The sequence below is a fragment of the Haemaphysalis longicornis genome, unplaced genomic scaffold (genome assembly GCF_048455015.1).
Source record: "Haemaphysalis longicornis isolate Haplotype H1 unplaced genomic scaffold, Haemaphysalis longicornis Haplotype H1 scaffold_13, whole genome shotgun sequence".
NCBI lineage: Eukaryota > Metazoa > Arthropoda > Arachnida > Ixodida > Ixodidae > Haemaphysalis > Haemaphysalis longicornis.
The window spans coordinates 67,489,189-67,499,738 of record NW_027526233.1 but is presented as its reverse complement, the minus strand read 5'-3'; the positions used below and the strand labels follow the sequence as shown (position 1 = coordinate 67,499,738).

The following is a 10,550-nucleotide window of genomic DNA, read 5'->3' as shown; positions in this document are numbered from 1 at the left end:
CCTTCTCCTGTGTAGTCAGGGTGGCGCTGGCTACCACCCTCAAGCAACAGATACACTTCTACTAAATATAAATAGCCTAGAAAGTGAAAGAGAACACAGTCGCCCAGATAGCCGAATTGGTAAGGCATTCGACATGTAATTGAAAGGCGTGGGTTCGGTCCCCACTCTGGGCGCGTGTTTTTCTTTGTTTCTTTCTTCCGCATATTAAAAAAAATGTTTACTTTATTAACCGTAGTGAAAAAGAAAAGAGCCTAACCACACCCCTATGCCTCATTTGGCATTGTAGACTGCTGACCTATCTTTCTGTATTTCCTCAACGAGACCCTCATTTCATTACTATATTATTCTGCGAAAGCCTGGCGAGGGTCTCGGTTCTGGCAGCCTTGATGCCTAGGTAGCATAAGAGGGCTTCCCGCTAGTTACCTGCTCATGACAGGCTGTAGACGTTTGAGTCACGCACCGGGGGTTGAAAAGAAGGTCCCCTTCTCCCCGTGTAGTCAGGGTGGCGCTGGCTACCACCTTCAAGCATCAGATACACTTTTAGTAAATATAAATACCCCAGAAAGTGAATGAGAACACTGTCGCCCAGATAGCCGAATTGGTAAGGCATTCGACATGTAATCGAAAGGTGTGGTTTCGGTCCCCACTCTGGGCGCGTGTTTTTCTTTCTTTTTTTCTTCTGTATATTAAGAAAAATGTTTACTTTATTAACCGTAGTGAAAAAGAAAAGAGCCTAAACACACCGCTATGCCTCCTTTGGCGTTGTAGAATGCTGACCTATCTTTCTCTATTTCCTCAACGAGCCCCTCATTTCCTTACTATATTATTCTGCAAAAGCCTAGCCAGGGTCTCGGTTCTGGCAGCCTTGATGCCTAGGTAGCATAAGAGGGCTTCCCGCTAGTTACCCGCTCTTGACAGGCTGTAGACGTTTGAGTCACGCCCCGGGGGTTGAAAAGAAGGTCCCCCTCGTGTAGTCAGAGTGGCGCTGGCTACCACCCTCAAGCATCAGATACACTTCTAGTAAATATAAATAGCCCATAAAGTGAAGGAGAACACAGTCGCCCAGATAGCCGAATTGGTAAGGCATTCGACATGTAATCGAAAGACGTGGGTTCGATCCCCACTCTGGGCGCGTGTATTAATTTCTTTCTTTCTTCTGTATATTCAAAAAAGTTTACTTTATTAAGCATAGTGAAAAAAAAAGAGCCTAACCACACCCCTATGCCTCCTTTGGCATTGTAGACTGCTGACCTATCTTTCTGTATTTCCTCAACGAGCCCCTCATTTCCTTACTATATTATTCTGCGACAGCCTAGCCAGGGTCTCGGTTCTGGCAGCCTTGATGACTAGGTAGCATAAGAGGGCTTCCCGTTAGTTACCCGCTCATGACAGGCTGTAGACGTTTGAGTCACGCACGGGGGGTTGCAAAGAAGGTCCCCTTGGCCCCGTGTAGTCAGAGTGGCACAGGCTACCACCCTCAAACACCAGATACACTTCTAGTAAATATAAATAGCCTAGAAAGTGAAGGAGAACACAGTCGCCCAGATAGCCGAATTGGTAAGGCATTCGACATCTAATCGAAAGGCGTGGGTTCGGTCCCCACTTTGGATGCGTGTTTCTCTTTCTTTCTTTCTTTTATACATTAAAAAAAAATGTTTACTTTATTACCCCAAGGAAAAAGAAAATAGCCTAACCACACCCCTATGCCTCCTTTGGCGTTGTAGACTGCTCACCTATCTTTCTGTATTCCCTCAACGAGCCCCTCATTTCCTTACTATATTATTCTGCGAAAGCCTAGCGAGGGTCTCGGTTCTGGCAGCCTTGATGCCTAGGTAGCATGAGAGGGCTTCCCGCTAGTTACCCGCCAATGACAGGCTGTAGACGTTTGAGTCACACCCAGGGGGTTCCAAAGAAGGTCCCCCTCTCCCCGGGTAGTCAGAGTGGCGCTGGCTACCACCCTCAAGCATCAGATACACTTCTAGTAAATATAAATAGCCCAGCAAGTGAAGGAGAACACAGTAGCCCAGATAGCCGAATTGGTAAGGCATTCGACATGTAATCGAAATTCGTGGGTTCGGTCCCCACTCTGGGCGCGTGTTTTTCTTTCTTTCTTTCTTCTGTATATTAAAAAAAAGTTTACTTTATTAACCGTAGTGAAAAAGAAAAGAGCCTAACCACACCCCTATGCCTTCTTTGGCGTTGTAGACTGCTGACCTAACTTTCTGTATTTCCTCAACAAGCCCCTCATTTCCTTACTATATTATTCTGCAAAAGCCTAGCGAGGGTCTCGGCTCTGGCAGCCTTGATGCTTAGGTAGCATAAGAGGGCTTCCTGCTTGTTACCCGCTCATGACAGGCTGTAGACGTTTGAGTCACGCACCGGGGGTTGAAAAGAAGGTCCCCTTCTCCTGTGTAGTCAGGGTGGCGCTGGCTACCACCCTCAAGCAACAGATACACTTCTAGTAAATATAAATAGCCTAGAAAGTGAAAGAGAACACAGTCTCCCAGATAGCCGAATTGGTAAGGCATTCGACATGTAATCGAAAGGCGTGGGTTCGGTCCCCACTCTGGGCGCGTGTTTTTCTTTGTTTCTTTCTTCCGTATATTAAAAAAAATGTTTACTTTATTAACCGTAGTGAAAAAGAAAAGAGCCTAACCACACCCCTATGCCTCATATGGCATTGTAGACTGCTGACCTATCTTTCTGTATTTCCTCAACGAGACCCTCATTTCCTTACCATATTATTCTGCGAAAGCCTGGCGAGGGTCTCGGTTCTGGCAGCCTTGATGCCTAGGTAGCATAAGAGGGCTTCCCGCTAGTTACCTGCTCATGACAGGCTGTAGACGTTTGAGTCACGCACCGGGGGTTGAAAAGAAGGTCCCCTTCTCCCTGTGTAGTCAGGGTGGTGCTGGCTACCACCCTCAAGCATCAGATACACTTCTAGTAAATATAAATACCCCAGAAAGTGAAGGAGAACACTGTCGCCCAGATAGCCGAATTGGTAAGGCATTCGACATGTAATCGAAAGGTGTGGTTTCGGTCCCCACTCTGGGCGCGTGTTTTTCTTTCTTTTTTTCTTCTGTATATTAAGAAAAATGTTTACTTTATTACCCGGAGTGAAAAAGAAAAGAGCCTAAACACACCCCTATGCCTCCTTTGGCGTTGTAGACTGCTGACCTATCTTTCTCTATTTCCTCAACGAGCCCCTCATTTCCTTACTATATTATTCTGCGAAAGCCTAGCCAGGGTCTCGGTTCTGGCAGCCTTGATGCCTAGGTAGCATAAGAGGGCTTCCCGCTAGTTACCCGCTCATGACAGGCTGTAGACGTTTGAGTCACGCCCCGGGGGTTGAAAAGAAGGTCCCCTTCTCCTCGTGTAGTCAGAGTGGCGGTGGCTACCACCCTCAAGCATCAGATACACTTCTAGTAAATATAAATAGCCCATAAAGTGAAGGAGAACACAGTCGCCCAGATAGCCGAATTGGTAAGGCATTCGACATGTAATCGAAAGGCGTGGGTTCGGTCCCCACTCTGGGCGCGTGTATTAATTTCTTTCTTTCTTCCGTATATTCAAAAAAGTTTACTTTATTAACCATAGTGAAAAAAAGAGCCTAACCACACCCCTATGCCTCCTTTGGCATTGTAGACTGCTGACCTATCTTTCTGTATTTCCTCAACGAGCCCCTCATTTCCTTACTATATTATTCTGCGACAGCCTAGCCTGGGTCTCGGTTCTGGCAGCCTTGATGCCTAGGTAGGATAAGAGAGCTTCCCGTTAGTTACCCGCTCATGACAGGGTGTAGACGTTTGAGTCACGCTCCGGGGGTTGCAAAGAAGGTCCCCTTGTCCCCGTGTAGTCAGAGTGGCGCTGGCTACCACCCTCAAGCATCAGATACACTTCTAGTAAATATAAATAGCGCAGAAAGTGAAGGAGAACACAGTCGCCAAGATAGCCGAATTGGTAAGGCATTCGACATCTAATCGAAAGGCGTGGGTTCGGTCCCCACTCTGGGCGCGTGTTTTTCTTTCTTTCTTTCCTCTGTATATTAAAAAAATGTTTACTTTATTAACCGTAGTGAAAAAGAAAAGAGCCTAACCACACCCCTATGCCTCATTTGGCGTTGTAGACTGCTGACCTATCTTTCTCTATTTCCTCAACGAGCCCCTCATTTCCTTACTATATTATTCTGCGAAAGCCTAGCCAGGGTCTCGGTTCTGGCAGCCTTGATGCCTAGGTAGCATAAGAGGGCTTCCCGCTAGTTACCCGCTCATGACAGGCTGTAGACGTTTGAGTCACGCACGGGGAGTTGCAAAGAAGGTCCCCTTGGCCCCGTGTAGTCAGAGTGGCACAGGCTACCACCCTCAAACATCAGATACACTTCTAGTAAATATAAATAGCCTAGAAAGTGAAGGAGAACACAGTCGCCCAGATAGCCGAATTGGTAAGGCATTCGACATCTAATCGAAAGGCGTGGGTTCGGTCCCCACTTTGGACGCGTGTTTTTCTTTCTTTCTTTCTTTCTTTTATACATTAAAAAAATGTGTACTTTATTACCCCAAGGAAAAAGAAAATAGCCTAACCACACCCCTATGCCTCCTTTGGCGTTGTAGACTGCTCACCTATCTTTCTGTATTTCCTCAACGAGCCCCTCATTTCCTTACTATATTATTCTGCGAAAGCCTAGCCAGGGTCTCGGTTCTGGCAGCCTTGAGGCCTAGGTAGCATAAGAGGGCTTCCTGCTAGTTATCCGCTCATGACAGGCTGTAGACGTTTGAGTCACGCACCGGGGGTTGAAAAGAAGGTCCCCTTCTCCTGTGTAGTCAGGGTGGCGCTGGCTACCACCCTCAAGCAACAGGTACACTTCTAGTAAATATAAATAGCCTAGAAAGTGAAAGAGAACACAGTCGCCCAGATAGCCGAATTGGTAAGGCATTCGACATGTAATCGAAAGGCGTGGGTTCGGTCCCCACTCTGGGCGCGTGTTTTTCTTTGTTTCTTTCTTCCGTATATTAAAAAAAATGTTTACTTTATTAACCGTAGTGAAAAAGAAAAGTGCCTAACCACACCCCTATGCCTCATTTGGCATTGTAGACTGCTGACCTATCTTTCTGTATTTCCTCAACGAGACCCTCATTTCCTTACTATATTATTCTGCGAAAGCTTGGCGAGGGTCTCGGTTCTGGCAGCCTTGATGCCTAGGTAGCATAAGAGGGCTTCCCGCTAGTTACCTGCTCATGACAGGCTGTAGACGTTTGAGTCACGCACCGGGGGTTGAAAAGAAGGTCCCCTTCTCCCCGTGTAGTCAGGGTGGCGCTGGCTACCACCCTCAAGCATCAGATACACTTCTAGTAAATATAAATACCCCAGAAAGTGAAGGAGAACACTGTCGCCCAGATAGCCGAATTGGTAAGGCATTCGACCTGTAATCGAAAGGTGTGGTTTCGGTCCCCACTCTGGGCGCGTGTTTTTCTTTCTTTTTTTCTTCTGTATATTAAGAAAAATGTTTAGTTTATTAACCGTAGTGAAAAAGAAAAGAGCCTAAACACACCCCTATGCCTCCTTTGGCGTTGTAGACTGCTGACCTATCTTTCTCTATTTCCTCAACGAGCCCCTCATTTCCTTACTATATTATTCTGCGAAAGCCTAGAGAGGGTCTCGGTTCATGGCAGCCTTGATGCCTAGGTAGCATAAGAGGGCTTCCCGCTAGTTTCCCGCTCATGACAGGCTGTAGACGTTTGAGTCACGCCCCGGGGGTTGAAAAGAAGGTCCCCTTCTCCTCGTGTAGTAAGAGTGGCGCTGGCTACCACCCTCAAGCATCAGATACACTTCTAGTAACTATAAATAGCCCAGAAAGTGAAGGAGAACACAGCCGCCCAGATAGCCGAATTGGTAAGGCATTCGACATCTAATCGAAAGGCGTGGGTTCGGTCCCCACTTTGGACGCGTGTTTTTCTTTCTTTCTTTCTTTTATACATTAAAAAAATGTTTACTTTATTACCCGAGGGAAAAAGAAAAGAACCTAACCACACCCCTATGCCTCCTTTGGTGTTGTAGACTGCTAACCTATCTTTCTGTATTTCCTCAACGAGCCCCTCATTTCCTTACTATATTATTCTTCGAAAGCCTAGCGAGGGTCTCGGTTCTGGCAGCCTTGATGCCTAGGTAGCATAAGAGGGCTTCCCACTAGTTACCGCTCATGACAGGCTGTAGACGTTTGAGTCACGCCCCGGGGGTTGAAAAGAAGGTCCCCTTCTCCCCGTGTAGTAAGAGTGGCGCTGGCTACCACCCTCAAGCATCAGATACACTTCTAGTAACTATAAATAGCCCAGAAAGTGAAGGAGAACACAGCCGCCCAGATAGCCGAATTGGTAAGGCATTCGACATGTAATCGAAAGGCGTGGGTTCGTCCCACTCTGGGCGCGTGTTTTCTTTCTTTCTTTCTTCTGTATATTAAAAAAAATGTTTACTTTATTAACCGTAGTCAAAAAGAAAAAAGCCTAACCACACCCCTATGCCTCCTTTGGCGTTGTAGACTGCTGACCTATCTTTCTGTATTTCCTCAACGAGCCCCTCATTTCCTTACTATAATATTCTGCGAAAGCCTAGCGAGGGTCTCGGTTCTGGCAGCCTTGATGCCTAGGTAGCATAAGTGGGCTTCCCGTTAGTTACCCGCTCATGACAGGCTGTAGACGTTTGAGTCACGCCCCGGGGGTTTCAAAGAAGGTCCCCTTCTCCCCGTGTAGTCAGAGTGGCGCTGGCTACCACCCTCAAGCATCAGATACACTTGTAGTATATATAAATAGCCCAGAAAGTGAAAGAGAACACAGTCGCCCAGATAGCCGAATTGTTAAGGCATTCGACATGTAATCGAAAGGCGTCGGTTCGGTCCCTACTCTGGGCGCGTGTTTTTCTTTCTTTCTTTCTTTCTTTCTTTCTTTTATATTAAAAAAAATGCTTACTTTATTACCCGAGGGAAAAAGAAAAGAGCCTAACCACACCCCTATGCCTCCTTTGGTGTTGTAGAATGCTGACCTATCCTTCTGTATTTCCTCAACGAGCCCCTCATTTCCTTACTATATTATTCTGCGAAAGCCTAGCGAGGGTCTCGGTTCTGGCAGCCTTGATGCCTAGGTAGCATAAGAGGGCTTCCCGCTAGTTACCCGCTCATGACAGGCTGTAGACGTTTGAGTCACGCCCCGGGGGTTGCAAAGAAGGTCCCCTTCTCCCCGTGTAGTCAGAGTGGCGCTGGCTACCACCCTCAAGCATCAGATACACTTCTACTAAATATAAATAGCCGAGAAAGTGTAGGAGAACACAGTCGCCCAGATAGCCGAATTGGTATGGCATTCGACATGTAATCGAAAGACGTGGGTTGGGTCCCCACTCTGCGCGTGTTTTTCTTTCTTTCTTTCTTCTGTATATTAAAAAAATGTTTACTTTATTACCCGAGGGAAAAAGAAAAGAGCCTAACCACACCCCTATGCCTCCTTTGGTGTTGTAGACTGCTGACCTATCCTTCTGTATTTCCTCAACGAGCCCCTCATTTCCTTACTATATTATTCTGCGAAAGCCTAGCGAGGGTCTCGGTTCTGGCAGCCTTGATGCCTAGGTAGCATAAGGGGGCTTCCCGCTAGTTACCCGCTCATGACAGGCTGTAGACGTTTGAGTCACGCCCCGGGGGTTGCAAAGAAGGTCCCCTTCTCCCCGTGTAGTCAGAGTAGCGCTGGCTACCACCCTCAAGCATGAGATACACTTCTAGTAAATATAAATAGCCCAGAAAGTGAAGGAGAACACAGTCGCCCAGATAGCCGAATTGGTATGGCATTCGACATGTAATCGAAAGGCGTGGGTTCGGTCCCCACTCTGCGCGTGTTTTTCTTTCTTTCTTTCTTCTGTATATTAAAAAAAATGTTTACTTTATTAACCGTAGTGAAAAAGAAAAGAGCCTAACCACACCCCTATGCCTCCTTTGGCGTTGTAGACTGCTGAACTATCTTTCTGTATTTCCTCAACGAGCCCCTCATTTCCTTACTATATTATTCTGCGAAAGGCTAGCGAGGGTCTCCGTTCATGGCAGCCTTGATGCCTAGGTAGCATAAGAGGGCTTCCCGCTAGTTACCCGCTCATGACAGGCTATAGACGTTTGAGTCACGCCCCGGGGGTTGAAAAGAAGGTCCCCTTCTCCCTGTGTAGTCAGAGTGGCGCTGGCTACCACCCTCAAGCATCAGATACACTTCTAGTAAGGAGAAGGAGGAGGAACAACTTTATTAAAATCACCGGCAGCTAGGACGCGGCCGCTACGTCGCGGAGACCTGCCTGGTGCCCGGGCCTACTCACGCTTCCCAGGTGGGGCTGCGTTTTCGGGCCGCTGGCGTGCCAGGGCAGCCTTCGCCTGCTGGACGGCCTGGATTTGTGCACTGCTGTCTTTAGCGTTCATGGCCTCTGTGATATGAGAGGGCATAGTTCCTTGCACTGCCTCAGCAGGCTGTGTCCTGCAGTTCTAGAGTATATGGCTGAGTGTCGCACGCGCACTATCACATACACGGCACATTTCACTTTCGTATACACCGGGCCACAGATGTTTTGCAAGCACTGGGGTAAGGGGTGATTCGGTCTGTAATTGTCTATAGAGAACTGCTTCTTCCCGATTTAGATTTGGGTGAGGAGGCGGACGTCGTCTTCGGGTCTGCCGGTACCACTCCAAGATTTCCCCGTATGTGGAGAGGGGGCGGGCATCTCTACGTCGCCGGACGGGTCCCGTGAGGAGGCCAGACTCGTGGACGCCGCACGTCTGGTGAGCTCGCGCGCGGCGGAGTCGGCCTCCTCGTTCCGGTTCGTCAGTCCGCTGCGGAGGCGCAAGGGATCTACGTGGGCGGGGAACCATCGGAGTGCCACCGGCAGCGCGTTGGTACGCGCACTGCACAGCACTTTCACAGTGTTTGGGTTCACTTGGTTGGTTGCGTAGGCCAGCATTGCCGACTTGGAGTCACTTAGTACCGTGGTTGTTTGCGGGTCCACGATGGCCAAGGCTATAGCCATCTCTTCGGCTTCCTTCACATTCTGCGCCTTGAAGCTGCTAGCTGACTTTACTGCACCGTCCGTGGCCGCCATCGCCACGGCAACGTAGGTATTTGGTCTTCCCGGATAGGCCGCCACGTCCACGTAGTAAGCGCCAGTGTCTGCGGCGTACCTAGATGTGAGGGCCCTGGCCCGAGCGAGCCGTCTTTCTTTGTTGTGTTCCGAGTGCATATGCTTGGGCAGCGGGTGCACGTACAGTCTCTCGTGCGTGCCCTTAGGCAGGGAGGCTGCGTGGTCAGTCTAGAGCTGCCTTGGTTGCTGCTGTGGGTGCAAGCCCAGGCGCTGTAGGATGTAACGGCCTGTCCGAGTGGTGGTCAGCCTCTCGAGTTGTGCTGTTTGCTGTGCTTCGGCAATCTCCTCTAGGGTCTTGTGTACCCCTAGTTCTAGGAGCTTGTCTGTGCGAGTACAAGCATATAGCCCCAGGGCTGCCTTGTATGCTTTGTGGATGAGCGCCGCAATCTTCGTTCGCTAGGCGGCTTGCCAGTTGTGGAAGGCCGCGACGTATGCAATGTGACTGACGACGAACGATTCAACCAGGCGCAGAAGGTTTGCTTCTTTCATTCCGGCGTGGCGGTTGGAGATTTTGCGTATGAGTCGAATGGCCGCCGTGGTCTTCGCCTCCAACTTGTGGATCGTCAGATCGTTCCGTCGATGGGCGTCGAGGTAGAGGCCTAGGACGCGCAGGGTCTGGACCCGTGGGATGGTGGTACCGTCTCTTGTGTGTAGTCTTATGTTGTCAGCCGCGGAAGCGCATGGCTTGCGTTCTCGATGCGGTAGGATTAGGAACTCTGATTTGGCCGGCGAACAGACCAGACCCGTGCCTTCTAGGCGGGTCTCCACTACTTCAATGGCACGTTGCAGGGTTTTTTCGATGTGGCCGTCGCTTCCCTTCGCTACCCAGAGCGTAATATCGTCGGCATAGATGGTATGACCAAGGTCCGGGATGCTTGCGAGGTGGTTGGCCAGGTCGATCATTACTAAATTGAACAAAATGGGGGAGATCACCGCGCCTTGCGGGGTCCCAACACTGCCTAAGGTCTTAGGTGATAGTTGGGTGTCTCCGGCATTGATGGTTGTGGTGCGGTTTGACAGGAAGTCTTTGATGTAAATAAATGATCTTTCACCCATGTTTAGCCGCGAGTCCTGGGTCAGTATCGCCGCGTGGCGGACCCTGTCGAAGGCGCTTTGTAGATCTAACCCCAGCACCGCTCGATTGTCGAGGGTCGGGGAGTCGACTATCTCGTGTTTGAGCAGTAGCATCGCGTCTTGCGTGCCTAGCTTTGCTCTGAAGCCCACAAGGGTGTTGGGGTACAGTTCTGCCGTTTCTAGGTGTAGCTGCCATCTGTTCAGTAACACGTGTTCGAGCACTTTACCCACGCAGGACGTGAGCGATATCGGACGAAGATTGTCGACGTGCGGGGGTTTGCCAGGTTTGGGGATCAGGACCGTCTTTGCTTCTTTCCATTGTCTAG

General features: G+C 49.2%; 3 non-coding genes across 3 annotated transcripts; all 3 read left to right on the top strand.

Moving 5' to 3' along the window:
- Positions 1–1,060: 1,060 nt before the first annotated feature.
- On the top strand, positions 1,061–1,132 carry Trnat-ugu (transfer RNA threonine (anticodon UGU)). Its single transcript has one exon. It is a non-coding gene; the product is annotated as a tRNA-Thr (tRNA).
- A 3,291-nt stretch (positions 1,133–4,423) lies between these two features.
- Trnar-ucu (transfer RNA arginine (anticodon UCU)) lies at positions 4,424–4,495 on the top strand. Its single transcript has one exon. It is a non-coding gene; the product is annotated as a tRNA-Arg (tRNA).
- Positions 4,496–5,871: 1,376 nt separating this feature from the next.
- On the top strand, positions 5,872–5,943 carry Trnar-ucu (transfer RNA arginine (anticodon UCU)). The gene has a single exon. It is a non-coding gene; the product is annotated as a tRNA-Arg (tRNA).
- Positions 5,944–10,550: the final 4,607 nt, after the last annotated feature.